The sequence below is a fragment of the Carcharhinus amblyrhynchos genome, chromosome 5 (genome assembly GCF_965287045.1).
Source record: "Carcharhinus amblyrhynchos chromosome 5, sCarAmb.v2.hapA, whole genome shotgun sequence".
NCBI classification, from domain to species: Eukaryota; Metazoa; Chordata; class Chondrichthyes; order Carcharhiniformes; family Carcharhinidae; genus Carcharhinus; species Carcharhinus amblyrhynchos.
Genome location: NC_137328.1, coordinates 113,772,498 through 113,799,909, shown reverse-complemented (window position 1 = coordinate 113,799,909; position 27,412 = coordinate 113,772,498). Strand labels below are relative to the sequence as shown.

Genomic DNA, 27,412 nt, shown 5'->3' with positions numbered 1-27,412 from the left:
TCCTATGAGTGACATATTGTCCATTCATCTCCAGTGTTTGAGGTCAGAGGGAGAGAGAACAGAGGGAGGTCCTGGGTTCGATTCCCGGCTCGGGTCACTGTCTGTATGGAGTTTGCACATTCCCCTCGTATCAGCGTGGGTTTCCTCCTGGTACTCCGGTTTCCTTCCACAGTCCAAAGATGTGCAGGTTAGGTTGATTGGCCATGCTAAGAAATTGCCCCTTAGCATCCAGGGATGTGTAGGTTAGAGGGATTAGTGGGTATCATATGTAGGGATATGGGGGTAGGGCCTGGGTGGGATTGTGTTTGGTGCAGACTCGATGGGCCGAAGGGCCTCTTTCTGCACTGTAGGGTTCTATGATCTGTGATCTATGATCTATGAACATCATTAAGGAAGATTAGGAATATAGCTGACCCTAGCCAAGTGTCCTGAGTTTACAGTGGTTAGCACTGCTGCCTCAGAGCAGCAGGGACCCAGGTTCAATTCTGGCCTGGGGTGACTGTGTAGAGTTTTCATGTTCTCCCCAGGTCTGCCTGGGTTTGCTCCATCTGATCTTGTTTCCTCCCATAGTCAAAGATGTGCAGGTTAGGTTGACTGGCCATGCCGAATTGCTCCTTTGTGTTGCAAGATGTATAGGTTAGGAGAATTAGCCAGGTAAACATATAGTTACAGGGTAAGAGATAAGGAGAGTTGGTGCAGACCTGATGAACCAAATGACCTCCTTCAATGATTCTATGAATAGAGCACAGACAGAAACCATGGTATCTGCAGTCAGTGAGGTAGGCGATGGATCAGGGCTGTTGTAATGAGAGGGGGTGGAGCTGGTGGGGCTGGTGGACGGATAGAGTGTCAGAGGATGGGGATACTTAGATTGCAAGTGCCCTCTGAAGAACTCTTACGAAAGTTATAAATTCATAATTTATAGGGTGGCATGATGGCACAGTGGTTAGTATTGCTACCTCTCAGCGCCAGGAACCAGGGTTCAATTCCCTCCTCGGGTGTAGAATTTGCACATTTTCCCCGTATCTGCATGGATTTCCTCCGGGTGCTCCGGTTTCTTCTCACAATCAAAAAAATGTGCAGGTTAGCGGGGGTAAATGCATGGGGCTATGGGGGTTGGACCTGGATAAGGTGCCATGTCCAGGCATGGCATAAGATACATGTCCATCCAGCCGGATGGGCAAAATAGCCTCCTCTGCACTGCAGGGATTCTATGATAACGGAAAACAGCCATCATCATCCTTTCCCGCTGGGAAGTCGACTCCATCCCTTTGCCGTGCTTCATCCTCAAGGAACATTTCAGTGACTGTCTGAGGAACGGCCTTAATAGATCCTTTCACTGGCTACCCACTGCTTCTGGACAGGGTCAGCCCTGCACCACCCCCATTTCCAGCCTACCTGATAGCATCGGAACAACAATGGCCTGGAGGAGGGCCCATGACAGGAGATTGGCATGCTGGCTGATGTTGCAAAATTGTAGTCTGCCCCCCTGTCCCACCTACTCAACCTCTTACTGTCTGTATATAAAACAAGTGTTTGACATGCATGTGCTTGTTTATGTATTCTATTCTCTTAAGCTCTGATATTCATAAATGTAGAAACAAATTTTAGGATTAACATTTAGAACATAGAACATCTATTTTTGTGGACACATTCAGGGAGCTATGGATTTGAACCCCAAAATCCCTCTGTACATCAATGCTGTTCAGGGTCCTGCCATTAACTGTATACTTACCTTTAACGTTTGATCTCCCAAAGTGCAGCACTTCACGCTTGCCCAGATTAATCTCCATCTGCCATTTCTCCACTCTTATCTGCGGATGATCTATATCCTGCTGTTTCTTTTAACAACCTTCTACACAATCCACAACACTGCCTATTTTTTTGTCATTTGTAAACTTAATAACTCACCCATCAACATTTTCATTCAAGTCATTTATATATATCACAAACAGCAGAGGCCCCAGTACAGATCCTTTGGAACACCACTAGTCATAGAGTCATAGAAGTTATAGCATGGAAACAGGCCCTTTGGCCCAACTTGTCCATGCCGCCCTTTTTTTTAAAACCCCTAAACTAATCCCAATTGCCCGCATTTGGCCCATATCCCTCTATACGCATCTTACCCATGTCACTGTTTAAATGCTTTTTTAAAAGACAAAATTGTACCCTTCTCTACTACTACCTCTGCCAGCTTGTTCCAGACACTCACCAACCTCTGTGTGAAAAAATTGCACCTCTGGACACTTTTGTATCTCTTCCCTCTCACCTTAAACCTGTTTCCTCTAGTTTTAGACTCCCTTACCTTTGGGAAAAGATATTAACTATCTAGCTAATCTATGCCCCTCATTATTTTATAGACCTCTATAAGATCACCCTTCAGCCTCCTATGCTCTGAAGCAAAAAGTCCCACTCTATCCAGCCTCTCCTTATAACACAAACCATCAAGTCCCGGTAGCATCCCTCTACACTCTTCCTAGTTTAATAATATCCTTTCTATAATAGAGTGACCAGAACTGTCACGGATCTCCAGCCAGAAAAACACCCTTCCACCACTACTCACTGACTTCTACAGGCAAACCAATTCTCAATCCAAGCAGCCAAGTCATCATGGATCCCATGCATCTTAATCTTCTGGATGAGCCGACCAAGAGAGACCTTGTAGAAAGACTTACTATAATCCATGTACACTACATCCACTGCTCGATCCTCACCGATCACCTTCGTCACCTCCTCGAAAAAAATCAATCAAGTTAGTAAGACATGACCTGCCCTGCACAAAGTCATGCTGACTTTCCTGAATCAGGCCACTGGGGGTCATTTAAAGCCAGTCTGAATTAGGCTGTGGTACAAATTCCATGGGCACATCCCCATTCACAGATACCACGCTGAAGTGCCCATTCATCATGTAGGAAGTGAGAAAGTGAGTAGAGAAAGGCTCTTTAGCCATAGGGTGGGATTTCTCACAGCTGGGCTTAATCTAATCCTCAGCAGATATCATTGCACTTTCCAACAATTCTACAAGGTATGTGTCCTCGATTGGGAGTGACATGGCGGGCGTGCCAATCTCAATGAGGCGCACCCATTCTACTACTTTGTGTTGCAATAACATACAATATGCAATGCAAAACCCATTCAAAACTTTCCCCATGCGTTCTCATTCCGATGGGTAGACAGAGGAAATGAAAGCGAGCTACACCAGAGAGTGAAAGAAAAGTCTGGTCATGAATTGGGAGTGCCAGGGAAATTAAAACTGTATTAAAGAGATTAAAGCTTTTCCTATTACAACATTTCTTACATTGCTTGTGGCAAGATTGTTGCGTGAAGTGGAATTTCCACTCCGAAGGAGTTGACTTCCAGCCCTTGTATAAGTGATATTGACATTGCCCCATGCCACTCTGTCTTAAGTTACAGACACAATTTTCCGCCGAGTCATATTCTGACTGGCGGTAGTATGTGAAAAAGACAGGAGGATTGTTAAGAATTTATTAACTTCTTGCGTTAATAATGGATTTACAAAGAGAATGTGCTGGCACAACTCCAGGTATTCCTGAGGCTGCCCATCTTTACATCCACTCTGCTCGTTCTTACAGATGCATAGTCACTCAAAAAGGCCTGACATACTTAAAGCACACCATTTTTAAGGTTGCTTTTCAAAAAAAAATTGAAATACAAGCGACAAAGTTTTCACGACGTAACATCTTGCTGGTGGATTGAAAGCTGCTTGATGCAGAATTTGCATCTCCGCTGGACGGGTAGATGGCAGAAAGTCAAGCTTGTTTTCATAACTTTCAAAAGGTATAAACATTTGGCTGACTATTGGTGTACCTTAGCAACCAGATAATATGCCCAACATTGCATCCATTCTGATGTGTTCACTTAGCTCCCTGGCACACATCACATCTGGTTTAGGCAAACCTATCTGTCTTCTGTCACAACAATGGACAAAGACATCAAGGCACACCGTAACAGAAAGCAGGCAAATAATTTGTATCTCATGCCTGGACCTTGGGGATGATGATGATACTTTAATATTTGTTCATGAGCAGGTCAGAAGCTAGGAATACTGTGGCGAGTTACTCAACTCTTGACTCCCCAAAGCCTGTCTACCATCTACAAGACACAAGTCACGAATGTGATGGAATGCTCCCCATTTTCCTCGATGGGCGCAGCTCCAACAAACTCACAAAGCTTGACACCATCCAGGACTAAGCAGCCCGCTTGACTGGCACCACATTCACACCCTCCATTGGCACTCAGTAGCAACAGTTGTGTACCATCTACAAGATGCAGTGCAGCAATTCACCAAAGATCCTTAGACAGCATCTTCCAAACCCGTGACCACTTCCATCTGGAAGGACAAGGGCAGCAGATAAATGGGAACGTCACCCCGCTGCAAGTTCCCCTCCACGCCACTCACCACCCTGACTTGGAAATATATCATCATTCCTTCAGAGTCGTTGGGTCAAAATACTAGAATGTCCTCCCTAACGGCATTGTGGGTCAACCCATAGAACATGGACTGCAGCGATTCAAGAGCGCAGCTCACCACCACCTTCTCAAGGGCAACAAGGGGTGGGCAATAAATGCTGGCCAGTCAGCAACACCCACGTCCCACAAATGAATTAAAAAAAAGTTGATTCCTCAGTTTTGCACTGGCTTTGATATGGTGGCTCATTGGTTAGCAGTGCTGCCTCACAGTGCTAGAGACCCGGGTTCAATTCCCATCTTGGACAACCCCAAAAATGTGGGGTGGGAGGGGTTGCACTGGAAGATGCGGCGGGGGGAGGGGGAAGGAGAGGCATAGAGACAACCCAGAAAGATGGCAATAGAAGAACCTGAATGAAGAGTAGAATCAACAAGACTCAGTTACATCTCATCCTTTTATCCTGCAATGAGAAATTCCTTGAAAGATTTAGCAATAAACTACCAGTAAATGCTAAAGCTGTAATCGCTCAGAAAGTAAGACAAAGCACAGCAGGAGAAGAAGTGTCTATTACATGTGATTTCAAGAGCAAAGAAAATTACAGCACAGGAACAGGTCTTTCAGCCCTCCAAGCGTGCACCAACCATGCTGCCCAACTAAACTAAAATCCCCTTTCCTTATGGGGATCATATCCCTTTATTCCCACCCTATTCGTGTATTTGTCAAGAAACCCCTCAAAACTCACTATTGTATCTACTTCCATTACCTTCCTGGCAGCAAGTTCCAGGCACCCACCACCCTCTGTGTAAAAAACTTGCCTCATGGATCTCCTTTAAATCTTGCCCCTCGCAACTTAAACCTACGTCCTCTGGTAATTGACCCTTCCACTGTGGGGAAAAAGCTTCTAACTATCCACTCTGTCCATACTACCACTCATAATCTTGTGGACATCTATCTTCCTTGGCTCTTTCCAAGTTCCATGCTATAACCTCTTTCGCTGACTACTGCTTCTGCTTTTTCTCTCAACTCTTTTTACTTTCTTTTACATCTTCATGCTGTAACTCCAGTTGCTTCAATGCTTGCTAAAGAATGTTGTACTGTTTTTTACTGGCCCTGTCGTAGGGCATCCTGTATCATTTACTCTAAGAGTCACTGTTGAAGGAGAGATTAGACCAGTGCCATTATTGGGAATTCTTTACAGATCCAATTGAAATGGTCGAGCTTCCAGTTATGTGGAATATACAAATAAGCTTACAAAAATGGCATTCTGAAGAATGGCAGAAACTGTCTGGTGTTTGAGGATGCGGAGGAACACAAAACAATGAACAAACCCAAAGAGATAAGACAACTGTTAGAACAAGTTAACCAATCAGGAGAATTTTCTAATATAACAAGAAGAAGGAAGAAATGATGGATGTAGGAGTGGAGTTCAGGGCAACTACAACAAAAGGAATGTGTCAGTTCTCTAAAAACATTTTGATTTGATTTGATTTATTATTTCATATGCATTGCAATACAGTGGAAAGTATTGTTTCTTGCACTACATAGACAAAGCATACCATTCAAAGAGAAGGAAAGGAGAGAGTGCAGAGTGTAATGTTACAGTCATCGCTAGGGTGTAGAGAAAGATCAACCTATTGCAAGGTAGGTCCATTCAAAAATCTGATGACAGCAGGGAAGGAGCTGTTCTTGAGTCGGTTGGTACGTGACCTCAGGCTCTTGTTTCTTCTCCCTGACAGAAGAAGGTGTAAGAGGGAATGTCCGAGGTATGTGGGGTCCTTAATTATGTTGGCCGCTTTTCTGAGGCAGCAGGAAGTGTAGACAGAGTCAATGGATGAGAGCCTGGTTTGCGTGATGGATTGGGCTACATTCACGACCTGTTGTAGTTTTTTGCAATATTGGGCAGAGCAGGAGCCATACCAAGCTGTGAAACAACCAGAAAGAATGGTTTCTCTGATGCATGTGTAAAAGTTGGTGAGAGTCGTAGTGAACATGCCATTAGCCTTCTGAGAAAGAAGAGGTGTTCGTGGGCTTTCTTAACTATAGTGTCAGCATGAGCAAAGCATGAGAAGGGAGAGATTGTTATCAAATGTTACTAGACGAGAACGTTGGATTCACCTTGGGAAGAAACTCAGAAACAGATAATTTGATTTGATTTGACTCATTATTGTTACATGTATTAGTATACAATGAAAAGTATTGTTTCTTGCACGCGATACAGACAAAGCATACTGTTCACAGAGAAGGAAACAAGAGAGTGCAGAATGTAGTGTTACAGATAAACTGAATGAATTACAAGAGCAGAGCTATGGACTAAGTTAAACTTGCACGTACTGAGAATGAGAATCAGAAAGCAAGAAGAACAGCTTAATCATTGGATATAGAACATAAGAACATAAGAGATAGGAGCAGGAGTAGGCCATCTAGCCCTTCGAGCCTGCCCCGCCATTCAATAAGATCATGGCTGATCTGTCGTGGCTCAGTTCCACTTTCCCGCCCTCTCCCCATAACCCTTAATCCCCTCTCTTATCAAGAACCCATCAACCCACTTCTTAAAAATATTTAGCGAGGCAGCCTCCACCACTTCAAAGGGCAGAGAATTCCAGAGATTCACCACCCTTTGAGTGAAGAAGTTCCTCCTCAACTCCGTTCTAAACCGCCTCCCCTTTATCTTGAGGCTGTGCCCCCTAGTCCTACTGTCTTTTTTACAGGGAATTCAGCTGTTTACAGAGTAAGAGATTGGTAAGGCAACAGTTGGAAAATAAAGCTGAGTTGGAACAAATTCAGTATCAGATTGAAGACTGTGATCACTGCAGAGAACTCTTTTAATCAGGGTAGGCCACTTAAAATTGTCATTTCATCTAAGATCACTTCAGATGAATATCAAGACAAAGTGAGTGGTGAGTGGAATCGGCTGCCGCCGGTGGTGGTGGAGGCGAACTCGCTGGGGTCTTTTCAAAGACTTCTGGATGAGTATGTGGGATTTAATGGGATTGGGAGTTACAGATAGCTCTATGGCCTGGTAGGTATGGATATGATCAGCACAACTTGTGGGCCGAAGGGCCTGTTTGTGTTGTAGTGTTAAAGGGAAAAAAGAAAAAGGGGAAGAGTTATTTACAACATGAAACAACTGCGCGAGATGGAGGTGGAATGGGTTCAGACAGAACTACAACTGGTGAAGACTGAATGCAAAAAAATTCTGATGTGGAGGAGGAATGGATGCCTGGAATAAAATAAATACACAAACCTAAGCAGAAGATTGGTTGAGGCAGAAGACGGAAAGAAAGGAAAGGAAAATGAAGCCACTCTGCTGTGGAAGATGTGCAAGAGAGAACTAGACAAAGCAGCAATTCGGAAAGAGAAGGAAACTCAGGTTACGTGCTCAAACAAGATTGCTGAAATGGTCACATGAAAAAAAATGATAGAGAGAGAAGGAACATTATCACAATTCCTAAGCACCAGAAATAATTCAACCGTTTCCTTCACAGGTAACAGACCAAGACTGCAAATGAGCTGTCAAGACTTAAAAAAAAGTTAATTTGTTAGTCAGAAGTAAGGCTTACATTGGCACTGCAATGAAGTTACTGTGAAATTCCCCTAGTTGCTACACTCCGATGCCTGTTCGGGTCAACGCACCCTAACCAGCATGTCTTTCAAACTGTGGGAGGAAATTGGAGCAACCGGAGGAAACTCACACAGACACGTGGAGAACATGGAAACTCTGCACAGACAGTGACTCAAGATGGGAATCGAACCTGGATCCCTGGCGCTGCGAGGTAGGTGGCAGGTGGAAAGTTTGACTGGGGCGGTACACCTGTCGTACCGTAACACAGGTCTCCTAAAGTGAGCTCAGGCTTCCCATGGAGCACAAGTAGCTAACCACTCTGCTACCCTAGAGAGCCGTGGACCAAGACCTAAGACTGTTATTGTGGTGATGGTTCCTGAATGCATGGTAGAATTAGTGCTGGACAGAAAAAGGGGTCAATGGAATGCTGGAGAGTGGCACTGTCCACAGATAGCCACTGCAAAAGAGGGTCACCTGGCTTGAGGGACCAATGGGAACTGAGAGTGCGTGATCACCCAAGAGGGTGGAGTTCTCTCTTGGACAAACTACATCTGGAGACCATATAGTAAGCATGTAAGGATTGGAGCAGACCAGGTCTCCTACAAGGCAACCTGGGGCTGCAAACCATTGTACAAAGTCTCTCTGTCAATAAACACCTTTTGTTCCTACCAAAGCCTGAACTGTCTTGACGGTGGCAGAGTGTATTACAAATAGAAAAGAAATGTACTGTTTGAATTGAGAGAGACCACAGAATTCAAAAGTATAGAGCGATCTGGGAATCCTAGCACGTGAATCGCAAAAAGTTAGAATGCTGGCCCAGCAAGTGATTCGGAAGGCTAATGGAACATTGGTGTTTATTGCAAGGGGAATGGAATAGAAAAGTAGGGATGTTTTGCTGTAGCTGTATGCAGCATTAGTGAGACCATAGACGGGATTATACTGGCTTGCCCACCCCAGAATCGGAGAATGGCATTCTCTGTTGGCCTTGGGCAGACCAGGCGGTAAAATTCCGGCTCACATCTGGAGCACAGTGTGCAGTTTTGGTCTCCTTACCAGAGAGAGAATATATGCTTTATAAGAAGATCAGAGATGGCCCACTTGACTCATTCCGAGCATGAAAGATTTACCTTATAAAGAAAGGATGAATAGTTTGGGCTTTTTATAATTAAAAAAAAAGAGAGCTTATTTATTTTAGAAAGAGGTAAGATCCTGAGGGATCTTGACAGGATGGATAACAGGATGATTCTCCTCTTATGTGGGAGACTAGAACCAGAGGAGACAGTTTAAAAATAAAAGAGACTCCTATTTAAGACCGAGATGAACAATCATAACTATTTTCTATTTTCATTTTACCACAAGAAAATATGTGTACTGAAGTAAGGAGCTACACTTTTGGAGATATTAAATGATAACATTTATTAACAATGGAAAAGAAAACTTCAACATCTCTGGAACTCTCTTCCTCAAACAACAGTGGAAGCAGAGCCTTTGAATATTTTTAAGGCTGGGTTCGATAGATTATGGATTACCGAGGAGGTGAAAGGTTATCGGGGTTAGGTAAGAATGTGGGGTTGAAGTTATAATCTGATCAGCCATGATTTTACTGAATGGCGGAACAGGTTCAAGGCACTGCGTCGTCTCCTAATTCATACGTTCACACAATTTTACATTTATACAGCTAAAATTAGTCCCCCAGAACACAACTCCCAAAATATTCTTACTTGGTTAGACTCATTCCGATAGACAACAGTACTTCTAGGCACTTAGTTTATAGATACTCAGTCTGCATTGTAGGAATTCTGTGCTTCTACTGTGGAAATCCCCTACTCACCACAACCCAGTACGTGTTCAGATACACTAAAGGGGAATTTAGCATGGTCAATGCACCCAACCAGCAAATTTTTTGGATTGTGGGAAGAAACTGGAGCACCCACACAGACATGGAGACAACGTGCAGATTCCAGACAGACAGTGGCCCAAACTGGGAATCGAACACACGTCCTTGGTGCTGCGAGGTAGCAGTGCTAACCACAGTGCCGCCGTGCTGCCCTAAGGCACAGCAGGCTACAATGCAGTAGTAAACTGATGTTCTGAGTTGAAATGAACATGTGTAAACTGGAGAGAAAGAATTATTTACATACGGTAGAATGTTGAGCTGCTGGGACAAGCAGGTATTTGCCCTTTCTCACATCGTGTTTCCTTCAGTTACTCAATGTACTCACGTCATTACATTTACTAATTGTATTTATCTCCCATTGTACCAGCATTGTACAGAGAACAAAGGAGAGAGGACAAGCTAGGGAATGTAGGGCAGGGAGAAACAAAGAGTGATGGAAATGGAACATTAAGACTCTTGCCCCAGTGGTGAGAAAAATTCCCTTAGATCTATGTGTGCTGGGCCATATCTGTGCTTTTGAAAGGCCTGAACCTGCCAGATTAGGTGAGGTTAATTTATAAAAATACCTTGGCTATGTTCCCTGTACAAATTAAACCTTGTGTCGGTGAGAGTATGAAATCAGGAGTGTGAAATCCTGAACTGACTCCAGCTCACAAATTAAATGCATGCAGCCATTTAAAGGTCAGTCATCACACAAAGATGAAAATATTATGAAACTTTTACAAAATATTATGAAACTTTTACTGCTTTGTAAAATAGAAGCAGTAGTGTTCATCTTTGCAAAGATCGTAGATAGGTCATAGAATCATAGGTGCAGAAGGAGACCAGTCTGCCCATCGGGTCTGAATTGACCAGAATCCCACGCAAGCCCTATCCCCATAACCACATATTTTTACCCTAGCTAGACCTCCTGACACAAAGGGGCAATTTAGCATGGCCAATCCATCTCCAAGGTTGTTCAGGTTAGGTTGATTAGCTATGCTAAATTGCCTCTTTGTGTCAGGAAGACTAGCTATGGTAAATATATGTGCTTACGGGGATAGGGCCTGGGTGGAATTGTGGTCGGTGCAATCTCAATGGGCTGAATGGCCTCCTTCTGCGCTGCAGGAGTTTATGCATCTATGATTCTACCTTTGGACTGTGGGTGGAAATTGGAGCACCCGGAGGAAACCCGCACAGGCACGGGGAGAACATACTGTCTCCGCACGGACAATGACCAAGCCGGGAATTGAACCCAGGTCCCTGGCTAACCACTGTGCCACTGTGCTTCATGCCTCCCAGGGTCAGAAGGATAGGTAAAGCATTCTGCAGGCTCCCTGTACAAATGCCACCCCAACATCGATTTGAGAGATGACTGCATGAAGTGAAAATTTATTAGGATATAGAGTGCCTAACAGGGAGTGGCAGTTCCATTGAACATTGCCTAATGGACGGCCCGCATCTAACAACAGATGCACAGAAGATTGCACACGTTCAGGATTTAATGTTAACATAGGGTGACATCATGTAACATGGCATGGTACATTTGGCACATATCAGAAGGTACATGCTGCAAAGTGGAGCCTGTTCCATGCTGATGACATACAGTGGTCGCAGTGTGTACCATCTACTGTATCTTCTGTGCTGCAGAAACTTTCAAGGCTCCTTGGGCAGCCCCTTCCAAACCCATGTCCGCTGCCATCTAGGACAAAGGCAGCACCTGGATGTTCCCCTCCAAGCCACTCACCATCCTAACCTGGAAATATGTTGCTGTTTTTTCACTGCTGCTAGTTTAAAGTCCTAGAGCTCCTTCCCTAATAGTACAATGGGTACACCTCCACCACATGGATGCAATGGTTGAAGAAGGCCATGCCAACAATGCCCACATACCAAGAATGAATAATAAAAAAGCACAACTTCTCCTTCTATTCATTATATCTGATGCAATCACACACTTTTGCACTGCAATGGTCAAGATGTTTGCACGTACCTTCACAGCTTGGCTGGTCCTCATTGTCCTTATCTAGGAAGTGGAGAACATCCGAGGAATTGCAGGGATGCTGTGAACATGACTGTGTTCAAGAAGGGAGATAAGTGTGATTGTGGTGACTATAGTGGAGTCTCCCTGCAGACTCCCATAAGGAATACCAGTGCAAGGATTCTCCTCAATTTCCTCCTGCAAGTGGCTAAGAAGCTGCCTCCAGAGTCATGCCATTAAGGGACAGCACAGAGATAGATTTCACAATGCAGCAAATCTGGATGCGGCTCTTTCCTAACTCATGAAAGCCTTCGACTGTGTAAGGTGTCTGGAGTGTCGCCATCAAATTGGGCTGCTCTCAGAAATTTTTCACCATTTTCCACTACTCCAAGATGACACGCAAACTATGATCCTCGCCTGTAGAACCCTAACTCAGTCAAGGTTCTGGTCAAACAAAAGCTGTGTCACTGTACCGAATCTTTTTTCATTTCCCAAGCTGAAATGCTGCACCTTCAGCAGATTACACACACAGGCTTGGAAATAATTGACAGAGGAAAATCTACACCACCTTCTATTCAAAACCAGAACCATTGCAAACTCAGTCACAGCATTTCAGTATGCAAATGATGCTTGTGTGTGCACACTCATTCAGAAACTGAGCTCTGGACAATATTGCCAATTCCTCCTCTGAAGCATATGAAAAAAGGGCCTGGCACGAAACACCCAGAAAACCAAGGTCTTCTTACAAACAGCTCCCACAACACAACTCCTCCCCATGTTAATTAAGATAGATGGCAAAATCCTGGAACATGTTGACCTTTTCTGTACTTTGGGAGCCTCCTTTCGACGAGGGCAAATGTAGGAGGCAAAATCCAGCATCGCCTTCAACGTGCCAGCTCAGCCTTCAGCTGGTCGGTGTGGGGGTGGGGCTGGGGTGGGGGGGTGAGGTGGAGGGGGGGAGGTATTTGAGTACCAGGATCTCAAGTCGAAGACTAAGATCATGGTTTACTGGGAAGCAGTACTTTCCTTTCTCAGAAGACTAAGGAAGTTTGGCATGTCTGCTATGACTCTCATCAACTTCTACAGGTGCACCATAGTTAGCATTCTTTTCTGGTTGTATCACAGCTTGGTATTGCTCCTGTTCTATCCATGACTGCAAGAAACAACAAAGGATCATGAATATAGTTCTATCCATCACGCAAACCAGCTTCCCATCCCTTAACACTGTCTACATTTTCTGTTGCCTTAGAAAGGCAGCCAGCATAATCAAGGGCACACACACCGCAGACAGACTCTCTTCCACCTTCAAACACTGGGGGAAAGATACACAAATCTGAGGTCATGTACCAACCAACACAAGAACACCTTCATCCTTGCTGCCATAAGACCTATCTCGCACTAATTTGATCTTTCTCTATGCTCTAGCTATGACTATAACACTACATTCTGCACTGTCTCTTTTCCTTCTCTATGAACGGTATGCTTTGTCCGTATAGCGCACAAGAAACAATACTTTTCACTGCATACTAATACATGTGACAATGATAAATCAAATCAAATCAAATGAGTCATCTCTGTGGCCCTATTTATATTGGAGACTTAGACGCCTACTACAGACACCCCAAAGCACTGGAGAAGTATCACCAGTGATGCCTTCACAAGATTCTCCAAATCCAGTGGCAAGAAAGGCTGTCTAAAAGCATACCTCTCCCAAGCTAACTTACCCAAAATTGAGGTGCTATCACTGAAAAACAGTTCTGCTGAGCATGACTTGTTGCGTACATTCCTGACACCAAATTCCCAAAGTAACTGCTCCGTTTGGAGTTTTCTTACAGCAGGAGTCTTCCAAGATGATAGCAAAAAAGCATTTGGGATGCTCTGAAAGCATCCCTGAAATGGTCAAACATGCCACTGACTCATGGGAGCCCCTCACTTGTGACCAGCCAAATGGAGAAGATTCATCTGTGAAGGAACCAGACACATCAAGAGACTTGGGCAGAAAAAGTGTAGAAGTGGAGCCAAGATGTTGGAGCACAAAGTTCCAAACTCAATCGTTCAAGATCCATCTGCTTTGCATCTGACACAGTCTGCAGATTCCTCATTGAATTTATCAGCTATTTCAGAACTCATTGAACTGTCATCTGCAATTCCGAGAGATTGCTGAAGATACATGAATCTTAATCTAAAAGCATCATGATGGATACATGCAAGCAATTGCTCTCTCTCTTTCTTTAATTTGGGAAATTTGGGACTCGATGGTTTGAGTTATAAGGAGAGATTGGATAGGCTGGACTTCTTTCCCTGGAGCATCGGAGAATTAGGGCTGATCTTATAGACATCTACAAAATTATGAGGAGCATAGATCTGTTAGATAGTCAACATCTTTTCCTGAAGGTAGGGCAGTCTAAAATTAGAGGGCATAGGTTTAAGGTGATAGGGGAGAAATACAAAATGGTCCAGAGGGGAAACGGTTTTGCACAGAGAGTAGTGAGTGTTTGGAATGAGCTGCCAGAGGCAGCAGTAGAGGCAGATACAATTTGGTCTTTTAAAAAACATTTAGACAGTTACATGGGTAAGACGGGTATAGAGGGATATGGGTTAGATGCGGACAGTTGGGACTAGCTTAGTGTTTAAACAAGGGTGGCATGGACAAATTGGGCCAAAGGACCTATTTCATGCAGTGAACCTTTGTGACTCAATGACTGTCAATGTACCTATGTGTGTCTGTATGAGGCCATATTGACCAATGAACCTTTTTTTTGACACATATATACCAGCACTGTACCTGATGTTATAATCTCAATTTGGACTGAGCCATAGCACAACAATTAAGACTTTAATAAATATCAATGACCATTAATAAATACAAACAACAATGCATGCAAACTATTTCACACAGAGAATGGTTAGAATGTGGAACTTGTCACGATGTTGAGGCAATTAGTACAGCAGCATGTAAACAAGATAAGGCTTTGGGGGAGAAAGGAATGGACAAATATGCTGATGGGTTAAAGCGGATCAGTGTGGGAAGAGGCTCATGTGGAACATTAGCAGTGGCACTGACAAGTTGAGCTGAATGGCCTATTTCTAAGCTGTAACATCTATGTAATCTATTTACTATAGACGCTGGTTAACTGCTCTTTTACCATCTCTTATGTTGAAATTCTGCTGCAGGTGTTGTGGCGCTTATGAATAAGCTTTGACCTGAAGGGAACTAAAGCAATTGTTCTGATATTGCCAAGTGAGTGAGCCAAAAGTTGCTGCAAGGACAAGGCAGAACTTGCTAATGTCCATAACATGCCGTCTTTCATCCTGCTGCTCCAGACTGAATGGAAGTTGAATCATCTGACCTTAAGGAGTGAAAAAAAATTGGCCAGCAACATTTTTTTCCCAAGAAGTGAAGATTTTCACAAGTAATACATAGTAATATAAATCCATTGTTTCACTGAAAAAGTATTGCAAAAATGTTGCAAGAATTCACTTCAAAGGCTGTTTAAAAGTTTACCCAGTAAAAAGTCTGACAACACCAGGTTTTAGTCCAACCTATTTATTTGATAATATTCTCACTAGCTTTCGAGGGGACAGCCTCTTCGTCAGGTGAATGGAGAGTTCTGGCCTCAGACAGAGCATATAAAGCACAGACAGTTTAGAGATTACTGATTAAAATGCGAATCCTTACACCTAACCTGCTGTTCAAGACCTGAAGTGGCTGACAATGTGAGTGGTAGGAGCACTGATCACAGTTTAAAGAGATGTGTATTGTCTCCAGACAGTACAGTAAGTGAGGTTTTGCAAACCCAGGCAAGTCACGGGGGTTACAGATAGTGCGACATGAACCCAAGATCCCTGTTGAGACCGTCCTCATGTGTGCGGAACTTGGCTATCAGTCTCTGTTCAGCGACTCTGCGCTGTCGTGTGTTGTGAAGGCCGCCTTGGAGAATGCTTACCCGAAGGTCAGAGGCTGAATGCCCGTGACCACTGAAGTGTTCGCCAACAGGAAGGGAACAGTCTTGCCTGGTGACTGTCGAGCGATGTTCATTCATCCGTTGTCGTAGCGTCTGCATGGTCTCCCCAATGTACCATGCTTCGGGACATCCTTTCTTGCAACGTATCAGATAGACAATGTTGGCCGAGTTGCAAGAGTATTTACCATGTACCTGGTGGATGGTATTCTCACGTGTGATGATGGTGTCCATGTCGATGATCCGGCATGTCTTGCAGAGGTTGCTGTGACAGGGTTGTGTGGTATTGTGGTCACTGTTCTCCTGAAGGCTGGGTAGTTTGCTGCGAACAATGGCCTGTTTGAGGTTGTGTGGTTGTCTGAAAGCAAGAAGTGGGGGTGTGGGGATGGCCCTGGCGAGATGTTCGTCTTCATCACACGTGAGAATACCATCCACCAGGTACATGGTAAATACTCTTGCAACTCGGCCAACATTGTCTACCTGATACGTTGCAAGAAAGGATGTCCCGAAGCATGGTACATTGGGGAGACCATGCAGACGCTACGACAACGGATGAATGAACATCGCTCGACAGTCACCAGGCAAGACTGTTCCCTTCCTGTTGGCGAACACTTCAGTGGTCACGGGCATTCAGCCTCTGACCTTCGGGTAAGCATTCTCCAAGGCGGCCTTCACGACACACGACAGCGCAGAGTCGCTGAACAGAGACTGATAGCCAAGTTCCGCACACATGAGGACGGTCTCAACAGGGATCTTGGGTTCACGTCGCACTATCTGTAACCCCCGTGACTTGCCTGGGTTTGCAAAACCTCACTTACTGTACTGTCTGGAGACAATACACATCTCTTTAAACTGTGATCAGTGCTCCTACCACTCACATTGTCAGCCACTTCAGGTCTTGAACAGCAGGTTAGGTGTAAGGATTCGCATTTTAATCAGTAATCTCTAAACTGTCTGTGCTTTATATGCTCTGTCTGAGGCCAGAACTCTCCATTCACCTGACGAAGAGGCTGTCCCCTCGAAAGCTAGTGAGAATATTATCAAATAAATAGGTTGGACTAAAACCTGGTGTTGTCAGACTTTTTACTGTGTTTACGCCAGTCCAACGCCGGCATACCCACATCATAAAAGTTTACCTGCATGGAGTTTCCCTTGTACAAGTTCCAAGTGGGCTCATGGGATATTCATAAAATCTTACCGTGCAGAAGGAGGTCATTTGGCCCATCGGGTCAGTGTCAGCTCTCCGATATCTTATCCAGGCTCTGTCCCCATCACCCCATGTATTAACCACCCTAATCCTCCTCACCTACACATCTTTGACCACCAAGGGGCAATTTAGCATAGCCAACCCAGCTAACCTGCACATCTTTGGACAATGGAAGCCAAGCCACTGTGGAAATTGGGGTGGTGGGGTGGTGGTGGTGGTGGGGTGGGGGGGATGGTGGTTTGGTGGTAGCAGAGGTGGTGGGGGAGGTGGGGTGGTGTGAGGTGGTTTTGCATGAGATGCTCTTCTAGAGAATTGGTGCAGACTCAATGAACTGAATACCTCCTTCTGCATTGTACGGATTCTATGGTTCTATGTGTATGAAGGTCACCCCACAGCAAATTCGCCCAGCTATATTTTGTCCTGTAGAAACTAAAAAAAGTGATTGTGTTAAGGCGGTGAGGGTGAGGGAAGGGGGTGAGGGGGAGATAACTCTATATTTTACAAATAGATCCAAAGCTTCTGCATTAATTTTGAATTCTTTAAACACATTTTTCTGAATTGAGAAGGATGGTGTGTGCTCATTACATTGCTTATTAAGCAAACCAGACTTGGCATTTTCCAATTAGTTTGATTACTTAGGTCACACATTGCTGTGCAACTATTTGACTATTTTACACTGCGAATAGTCAACATTTCCCTTGTGGAATTACTTTGGATTCAGAGTTTTGTCGTCTGAACACTATTCCAGCAATGGAGTTTGTATTTCTTTGTACTTTTGTATCCACGAGTCTGGCATCATTTGCGACGGAGATGTATTCCAGCATCTTTTATATTCCTTTGAAATTTGTGATCTTTTTACCAGCTCCTAGACCTTCAAAGTGCCACTGCTTCAATGTATACAGCAGAGGAAGGAAAAAGACTGCATTATTGTTACATATAAAAGGGAAATCATTTGGTATTGAATTGTACAGAATTACCACAATACTTCCAAAGGAAATTGCATGGTAAATTACATGGCACATCTATTTCGCTGCTATAGGATTTAACCTATACATGATCCTGGGGCATAGTAAAATTTTAATCGCTGGGCGTGGTACACAGTTTGATAACTTAGAATAGCATATATAACGGATATTGTATTGTCTTGGGGTGGCATGGTCACACAGTGGTCAGCTCTACTGCCTCACAGTGCTAGGACCCCAGGTTCGATCCTGGCATCAGGTCACTGTCTGTGCAGAGTCTGCATGTTCTCCCCATGTCTGTGTGGGTTTCCTGCGGATGCTTCAGTTTCTTTCCAAAGTCTGAATGACATGGTGGTTAGGTGCATTGTCCATGCTAAATTCTCCCTCAGTATACCCGAGTGGTGCAGGTGCCAGAGTGTGGCGACTAGGGGATTTTCACAGTAGCTTCATTGCAATATTAGTTTAAGTCCACTTGTGACACTAATAAATGAACTTAAAAATTTCAGGATTGAAATATTGCAGTAACTAATAAAGATACTAAATATAACAAAATCCATTAAGTCCTAATTAAAGGCAAACCAAATTATTCATTAAATGCCACTGCAAGAAAACAGTATAACCTCTTTCTAAAGGTCACCTGTAATTATAAGTAGGGATGGATAACTCAGATAACTATTCCTATTCCTAATGGGATTTTTTTGTTGCATTGTAGATGTTTGAGGGGTTGGTTACAGAGTGGTATGTCATAAAAAAAGTCTGTAGTCTTCAGTAGATTAACTGTAAATCCTTATTAACAAGTAAGATTATTTCCACATGTGCAGTAAAGGATATGGACTAGGAGCTATCTCCATGCTAACAGTAAAGTTTATTTATTAGTCACAAGTAAGGCTTACATTAAGACTGCAATGAAGTTACTGTGAAATTCCCTTAGTTGCCATACTCCGGCACCTGTTCTTGTCAATGCACCTAACCAACATGTCTTCCAGAATTTGGGAGGAAACCAGGGCACTCAGAGGAAACACACGCAGACACGGGGAGAATGTGCAGACTCCACACAGACAGTGACCCAAGCCGGAAATCGAACCCGGGTTCCTGGCGCTGCAAAGCTAACCACTGTGCTACTATGCCACCCCGGCTTTGGGCTTCCCTGTCTCTGCTCAACACCACATTGTCCCCTGGGCCTGGACTGTGTGTCTTCCCACATTGCTGTATGCATTGTACAGTTCTCAATCCCACATTGACCAGATGTGTACCAGGCCCTTACACTACAGTAGATATCCCAACCTCTTTCCTTTGCCCAGGTAAAGAAACAGAATTGTTCTTTTTGTCTATCATCAAGTCAAGAAGTGGATGAAAATGATCTCCAGACCAGTTAGTGCATGCATGTCTCTAACTGCTGATTTTATGAAGGAAAAAAGACTTTCAGCGACCTCAAGATATCTCAGAATGAAGTCATGTGAAGCCTGGTCCTTGTGGAAATGTGGAGCTCATTTACATACGGCAAGGAGCAGCAATGTAATAATGACAAGTTAGTCATATTAACGCAGGAATAAGGTAGGCTAGAACAAAATGGAGAACTCTCCTGCTCTTCTTCAAAGAGGCACAAGAGCTTTTGTATGTGGCTGTGAGGAACATATGGTGTCTCACCACAGGATAGTAGCTGGAATTTTGCACCCACTTTTGCTGCATTAACATATAGGAACTCCCCTTATCGTTCCCCTGCCAAATTGGGGATTCCTTCCTCGCCAACGTAATGTCATGTCGGCAGGTTTTATAACAGGTCCGGAGCAATGTGCACCAAGCAAAGAGAACATGCTGAAGATGCGCAGGCAAGTACAGACCACAAGGAGGACAGGGACATGCTTCAGCATTGTACTGGCACTGCACCCTGGCACTGCACCCTGGGGCAGTGCCAGGGGACAATGTTGTGGGGGGGTGCAGTGTGAGCTCAGGGGAGTACCATGAGTGGAGCATGGAGGGCAGAATCACTGGATAGTTTATTAATTTCACCAATAAGAAAAATTTAATAAGAATAGCTGAACTATAATACATATATTTTAAGATTAACATGAGTACAAAGTACATCTTAATCAACAATGGCCTCATGAACACAAAGTCCCTTTTAAGCAAGGATATTTTGGCCCTGGAGGGAGTGCAGAGGAGGTTTACTAGGCTGATACCGGAGTTGAGGGGATTGAGCTATGAGGAGAGGCTGAATAAACTAGGCTTGTACTCGTTAGAGTTTAGAAGAATGAGGGGAGATCTCATTGAGACGTATAAGATGATGAATGGGATGGATAGGATAGAGGTGGAGAGACTCTTCCCGCTCAAAAAGGACAGTAGGACTAGGGGGCACAGCCTCAAGATAAAGGGGAGGTGGTTTAGAACGGAGTTGAGGAGGAACTTCTTCACTCAAAGGGTGGTGAATCTCTGGAATTCTCTGCCCGTTGAAGTGGTGGAGGCTGCCTCGCTAAATATTTTTAAGAAGCGGGTTGATGGGTTCTTGATAAGAGAGGGGATTAAGGGTTATGGGGAGAGGGCGGGAAAGTGGAACTGAGCCACAACAGATCAGCCATGATCTTATTGAATGGCGGGGCAGGCTCGAAGGGCTAGATGGCCTACTCCTGCTCCTATTTCTTATGTTCTTATGTTCTTATGTAAGCACACAAACCGACTGTGTTCAGATACACTCTCCATGATGCTTTCCATTAGCAGTTTGCATTCCAAAATCCAGTTCAAGTTTGACGCTTTAAACAAAGCTTTCGCTCCACTTTTAACAGTGTATCCTGCCCAGAATTTTGCACCAACCCTTTATGATTTATTTGTTTTGACTATTGTATAAACTGTTCCCTGTTTCTTTAACTCTCAATTCCCAGATTGTATTAAAATGGCATCAAGCATTTCATTTACCCCGATGTCTGTAGTCCCAATTTATACCTAATTATTGCAATTGTCTCTTTGTCTCAGAACACCTTGCTTACTCTTCTTTGAATTCTTCTGATGAATAACTTGGCCTTTGTTCTGTTAACTCCAGTCATCTCAGAAATTCTTTCTGTTCCAATTCTCTGGTTCCCTGGACTGTAGCTAGTTCCCTAGGAAGTGTGCATCTTTGCAAACCCCTTGTCCTGTCCAGCTTCTCCTGGCAGAGTTGAGAGCTATATATTCCTCAGTATCCTGTGTCCAACTCCAATATATCCAGCTAAAACTAAGAACATAGGACATTCTTTTGTCCTGGAAAGTGGCCTCTGTTGCTAAGCAATGACTTACTTCTTTTCATTCTTCATAATGTAACTTGTTCCAAGTGCAAAAGAATCACACTTTGAAGTTGACCACTCCCACACAAACAAACACCCATTGCAGCACAGTGGCACAGTAGCTAGTACTGCTGCATCACAGCACCAAGGACTCAGGTTCAATTCCCATCTTGGGTGACTGTCTGTGCGGAGTCACACATTCTCCCGTGTCTGTGTGAGTTTCCTGTGGATGCTCTGGTTTCTTCCCACAGTCTGAAAGACATACTGGTTAGTTGCATTGGCCAGATAAATTCTCCCTCAGTGTACCCAAACAAGCACCTGAGTGTGGCGATTAGGCGTTTTCATGGTAACTTCATTGCAGTGTTAATGTAAACCTACTTGTAACACTAGCAAATAGATAAATAAAATAAGCTTTTGTCGAACGTGTATCTAACTATAGGTTTTACCCTTCCTTCCAAAGAATATTAAACTAAACCCACTTAAAGCTACACCTTATTTCTAATGCTTGCCAGTACAAACATAAACCCTTTAAAAATATATTTGGTTTCTTAACAGGCCTTTGTTTTCCTAACAGAACTGCTTCTATCCACACAGATGCCAGACATGCAATGTTTTACCAGCATTTCCTGTTTTTGTTTTTGATTTCCAGCATCTGCAGCATTTTGCTTCTGTACCACGTTACACCAGCAATCTGGCTATTCAAGGGTACAAGCAAATGAGCCTTGGCCAACAACGAGAAAAGGTTAAGGCAAAATACTGAGGATGCTAGAAATTGAAACAAAATCAGAAAATGCTAGAAAATCTCAGCAGGACTGACAGCGTCTGTGAAGAGAGAATAGAGCCATCATTTTGAGTGGATTGAATAAAGATTATCTGCTAGTGTCTGTTGATAACTTCTAGGTGGCCATAGTGAAGCTATGAACAGTGTTAGACCATAAGACCATAAGACATAGGAGCAGAGTCAGGCCACTCGGCCCATCAAGTCTGCTCCGCCATTCAATCATGGCTGATATTTTTCGCATCCCCATTCCTCTGCTTTTCCTCCATAACACCTGACCCCCTTATTAATCAAGAATCTATCTATTTCTGTCTCAAAGATGCTCAATGACCTGGCCTCCACAGCCTTCTGTGGCAAAGAGTTCTACAGTTAGGGTACCTATACATACCTTAGGTTAAGGTTCAGAGGTCAGGAACTCCAATTTCCAATGAACCGCAGGCCTTCCTAACATGTGTTGGCCAGGAACCAGCCACACATGTGCAGTCTGAGTATGTTACACTTCAGGCTGAGGACCTGCCCTGCACACCTACACTGAAAAGAAGAGGAAAATGCAGGTCAGCTAACCTGGGCCTAAGTGTCATTGGGAATAAGTGTTCCAGGGTGCAGGAGAAGGGAGAGGGAGTAGGGAGAGCCTCTAAACCAGGGGTGAGGTCCCAAAAAAAAGTCTCAGAGATGAGGAACAGCAATGGGCCCTAAACAAAGTTAAAAGAAGGAGACAGAGAAATAGGCTCCAAATTAAAGAAACAGGCTTGAAGTGAAGTGGAAACATGAGTAGATCTGAGGACTCGAAAAGATTTGATGATTTGAAAGTGTGTTTGGAAGGTGAAGCTCGAGTGTACTCAGAAATCCAGGGAAAGGAATCTTGGAAGACAAAATTGAAACTGTAATGATTTTAATCACATCATTGAAGTTGGCCTATTAGGATATGAACTCCCTAATTAAGGGACCAATTGATGGGCCAATCAGGGAGACTTTTTCTTGTATATTACTGTGAGTGTCAGTCCCTCTGGCACTCCCAAAGATAGACTGCTGGCTGATAGTACTCTGTTCACTGTTTTTGGAATCGTAAATAAAGAGATTCCGGTGAAGGGACTTCTGCCTCTGTGAACTTGTCACAGAAACCCTATGAGATAGATTGCTGTTGAAGCTGTCTGAGTGGGAGTGGCCTTTGGAGAAAATTACAAGATCAGATTTTTAAAGGTGGAAATTGGAAACCCTCTTGAAAAGATGGTGCTTCAGTGAAATTGGTTGGCTCTCAGTATGACAATGTAAGGTATTGGCAAATCCATGGAATCTGTTATGGTTGCACGGTCTCCTATTTTGTAGTGCGGTGTGTCTGACCACAGTGCACCTGTCAATTCACATATACCTCATAATTACCCAAAATGTCAGAGTACAGGATAGATATTGTAAATAGTTTTTTCTTAATTTGATTTGATTTATTACTGTCACATATATTGGGATATAATGAAAAGTATTGTTTTGTGTAAGCTATACAGGCAAAACATAGAGTACATAGTGGAGAAGGAAAGGGTAGGGTGCAGAATATGATGTTGCAGCTATAGCTATAGTGTAGAAAAAGATCAGCTTAATATAAGGTACGTCCATTTAAAAGTCTGATGGCAGCAGGGAAGAAGCTATTCTTGAGTCGATTGACACGCGACCTCAGATTTTCCTTCAAAGGAAGAAGGTGGAAAAGAGGAAGTCCGGGGTGCATGGGGTTCTTGATTATGCTCGCTGCTTTTCTGAGGCAGTGGGAAGTGTCGATGGAGTCAATGGATGGAAGGCTGGTTTGCATGATGGACTGGGCTATGTTCACAACCCTTTGTAGTCTCTTGCGGTCTTGGTCAGAGCTTTTTGAACTTGCAGCGTAAAGTTTATTTTTGTTTGTTCTAAGCCTGTGGAATCTTGTGGTTCATTCACTTAATAAGCATTTTGAACTTCAAACATTAAGCAAAATATTATTGGTCCCTAACCAAACATCTCCCCCCAGCACAACCTAGGATTTTGGCCACAAGATGATGACAATCAACAGCATGGATGATTCATTTCCCACAAACTGGGAATCCTCTACCTAATAAGTGGTAGTTGCACGCAGTACAGAATTGCATCTGATGTGTCTTATTTGGTTTAACTGAGAATCCAAACAAGAGTCACATTGGACTTAATAGATTAACCCTGTTTCTCTGTCTCTTCAGATTGGCTGAGTTTCTCAAGCACTTTTTGTTTTCATTGTGTTAACGATGGTTAGTTTATTGCTGTCCTTTGCGTGCAATTGGGGTAGAGCAATACATGTAGAAATGTGTATCCCCAGTGTACTAACCAACATTTTTAGTTAGAATGGGATGGTTGGCAACAGCATTTAAACAGTAGGAAGTCTAACTTGAAAGCATTGAAAGCTCACAAAGGCAATTAAACCCCAATGTGAGGTCTTGTGACGCATCCTGCTTTTCAGCACTCATTTACTATTGGAACTGTAAGGGTAAGTTTACATAACACCACTTTCTGGATGAATACTTTTCTGAAAAGGATAGAAACAAGGGTCATTTTTCTGCAGTTTGTTTATTGATGGATTAGTCATTTCTTGGTTTAGAATTCTCCATGTGTTTGGTTGCTTTATTCTTGGTAATGTGTGGTTTGGGAGAATTTTTTGATAGCACTTGGTTGGTAGCAATGGATATTTCACCAGGAGTCTCAGCATTGGAAATGGCAGTGTTTTTTATTGCAATTGGTATCTTTTCATGCTTCAGCTATGTGACAATATTTTTAACTTCTGATGTGGAAGATTCACTAATCCCAGACAGGATGTCAAGGGTTTTTATTTGCTGTGTTACTTATTGATAAGTGTGAATTCACCTTCTGTAGGGGTCGTATCTATGAATCTGAATGATTTGGTTCAGGGATGTTTAATTGTTACCTATATTTTTGCATGTGCACTGAATGGTTTGTCATCTTTTCATTGGTTGGAGGTCCACAGTTTAACCAGACATGTTTTTATGTGGTTATTGATTGACTGACGTTGTCACATGCCAAATGTTACATCTAATTCCTCTGTTACTGTACAGGTTCGGCAGTTAGAAAGATAAAGTTTAAATTTATTAGTCACAAGTAAAGCTTACATTAACACTGCAATTAAATTACTGTGAAATCCCCGTAGTCACCGCACTCTGACGCCTGTTCCGGTCAATGCACCTAACCAGCACATCTTTTGGACTGTGGGGAAAAGGCCAGAGCACCCAGAGGAAATGGGGAGAATGTGCAAATTCCACACAGATGGTGACCCAAGCCACGAATTGAACTCAGGTCCTTGGCGTTGTGAGTCATCAGTGCTTACCACTATGCTGCCCTTCTCATGCAAGCAACGTACAATGGCTGTGTGGTAGCTTCTAATGTCCTTGCTCATGTTTTGAGTGCGCACTTGGCTTTTGGAAAGTGTCCTTCCATTATAGATAACGAGTACTACGTTGTACATTTTGACCTATGCGTTACACTGCTTTCCTAATTTAGATCTGATCAATGTTTTATTTACAGAGTATTTGTGGAACAAAAGTCACTTCATGAGCAGCATTATAAAAGACTCCAAAGATTTCCACTTTCTGATATCTATTATTGTAACATGAACACAACATTCACTGGAGATACTAAACAAAGAGAAATCAGCACAAGCACCTTTATAATATCACAATATGTATCAAGTGGAAGAATTTTTACCCTTTAATTCTATATGAGTCATGGGCTGAACATTTCTTGCCTTGCCTGCCGTTGGAATCTTTTTTTAAAAGTTTATTTATTACTGTCAGAAGTAAGCTTACATTAACAGTGCAATGAAGTTACTGTAAGAATCCCCCAGTCGCCTGTTCAGGTACACCGAGGGGGAATTTAGCACGGCCAGTGCACTTAGCCAGCATATCTTTCAGACTGTTGGGGGAAACCGGAGCACCCGGAGGAAACCCATGCAGACACGGAGAGAATGTGCAGACCAAGCTGGAGAATTGAACTCAGGTCCCTGGCGCTATGAGGCAGTAGTGCTAACCATTGTGCCACCCAAAGTAGTGGGCGAGACAGATAATTCAGTGGACCATTGAACAGGGGCAAGAATTTCCTGAAAATACCACCCATCATGGTTAAGATGTCCTGTTGCTTCTTTTGTTATCTTCAAATCTGAGAAGGAAAATTGAAATGTGTCGATGATGTATCTTTTCTTCAAATGTTTAAGCATTAAGAATTTAATTGAATCATTTCAGACTGAGGGGGGGGGGGTGCGAAATGGGGGCACATGATTTTAGATGTATAAAATTAAGGGTCATGGTTAGCGTACACAGGAAGAAACTTTCCCCTTGTTGGACAGATCAATGACCAGGGGGCACAGGTTTAAGGTATAGGGCAGGAGGTTCAGAAGAGGAAAGACTTTTTCACCCAGAGTGGGTGGGAGTCTGGAAATCACTTGCCTGAAAGCGCAGCAGAGACCCTCATAACATTTAAGAAGTATTCAGATGTGCACTTGCGATGTCGAGGCTATGGGGCCAAGTACTGGAAAAAAAGATTACAATAGTTAGGTGCTTGGTTGCGTTAGTTGCAAGGGGGTGGCACAGTAGCACAGTGGTTAGCATTGCTGCTTCATAGTGCCAGGGACCTGGGTTCAATTCCTGAGTTGATTCACTCTCTGTGCTTGAACAGACACATGTTCTCCCAGTGTCTGCATGTGTTTCCCCCGAGTGCTCCGGTTTCCTCCCACATTCCAAAAGACGTGCTGTTTAGGTGCATTGGCCCAGACAGGTACCAGACTGTGGTGACTAGGGGAATTTCACAGTAACTTCATTGCGGTGTTACTTGTGACTAATAAATAAACTTTAAATTTTTAACCAATGCAGACACAATGGGCTGAAGGGTCTTTTCTGTGCTGTAGAGCTCCAGGATTCTACATGAACAGAAGTAAGTGTAAAAAGCAAATGACTGGACCCTGTGGGTGATAATCAGTGGTGGGGAGATATATTCTCTCGGGCAATTCTCAGATGGCCCATAGTAACCCTGGAAAATCCCATAATCTTGTGCAATAGAAATGGCAGATGGTTCATTTCATTCGCAAGAAAGCAATGGCCTTGATTATAAGCTTGCAAAAATACAGATTTTTCTTTCAAAAGATCAACAGTAACAATTTCAGAATCTGGTGAATTGAAAAGTTGGATTTGTTTGGCCACCATTAAACCATGGTTCGGATAAGCATTTGATTTGCCAGGGACGTTCCTGACACTCTGTACTACTTCCCAACCGCTTAGTTAAATTGTAATGTTAACCTCTAAGCGAAAGTTTTGTGGCTCTCCTCTCACTGAGTCAGAAGCCCTGGGTTCAATTTCCATAGTAGGAAGTCTCTCAACGCCAGGTTAAAGGCCTGTGGGGTGGGGAA

General features: G+C 43.5%; 1 long non-coding RNA gene across 1 annotated transcript in view; it reads left to right on the top strand.

Moving 5' to 3' along the window:
- Positions 1-27,412, top strand: part of LOC145343497 (uncharacterized) — a 114,004-nt gene that overhangs the window by 66,368 nt on the left and 20,224 nt on the right. The window lies entirely within an intron of this gene.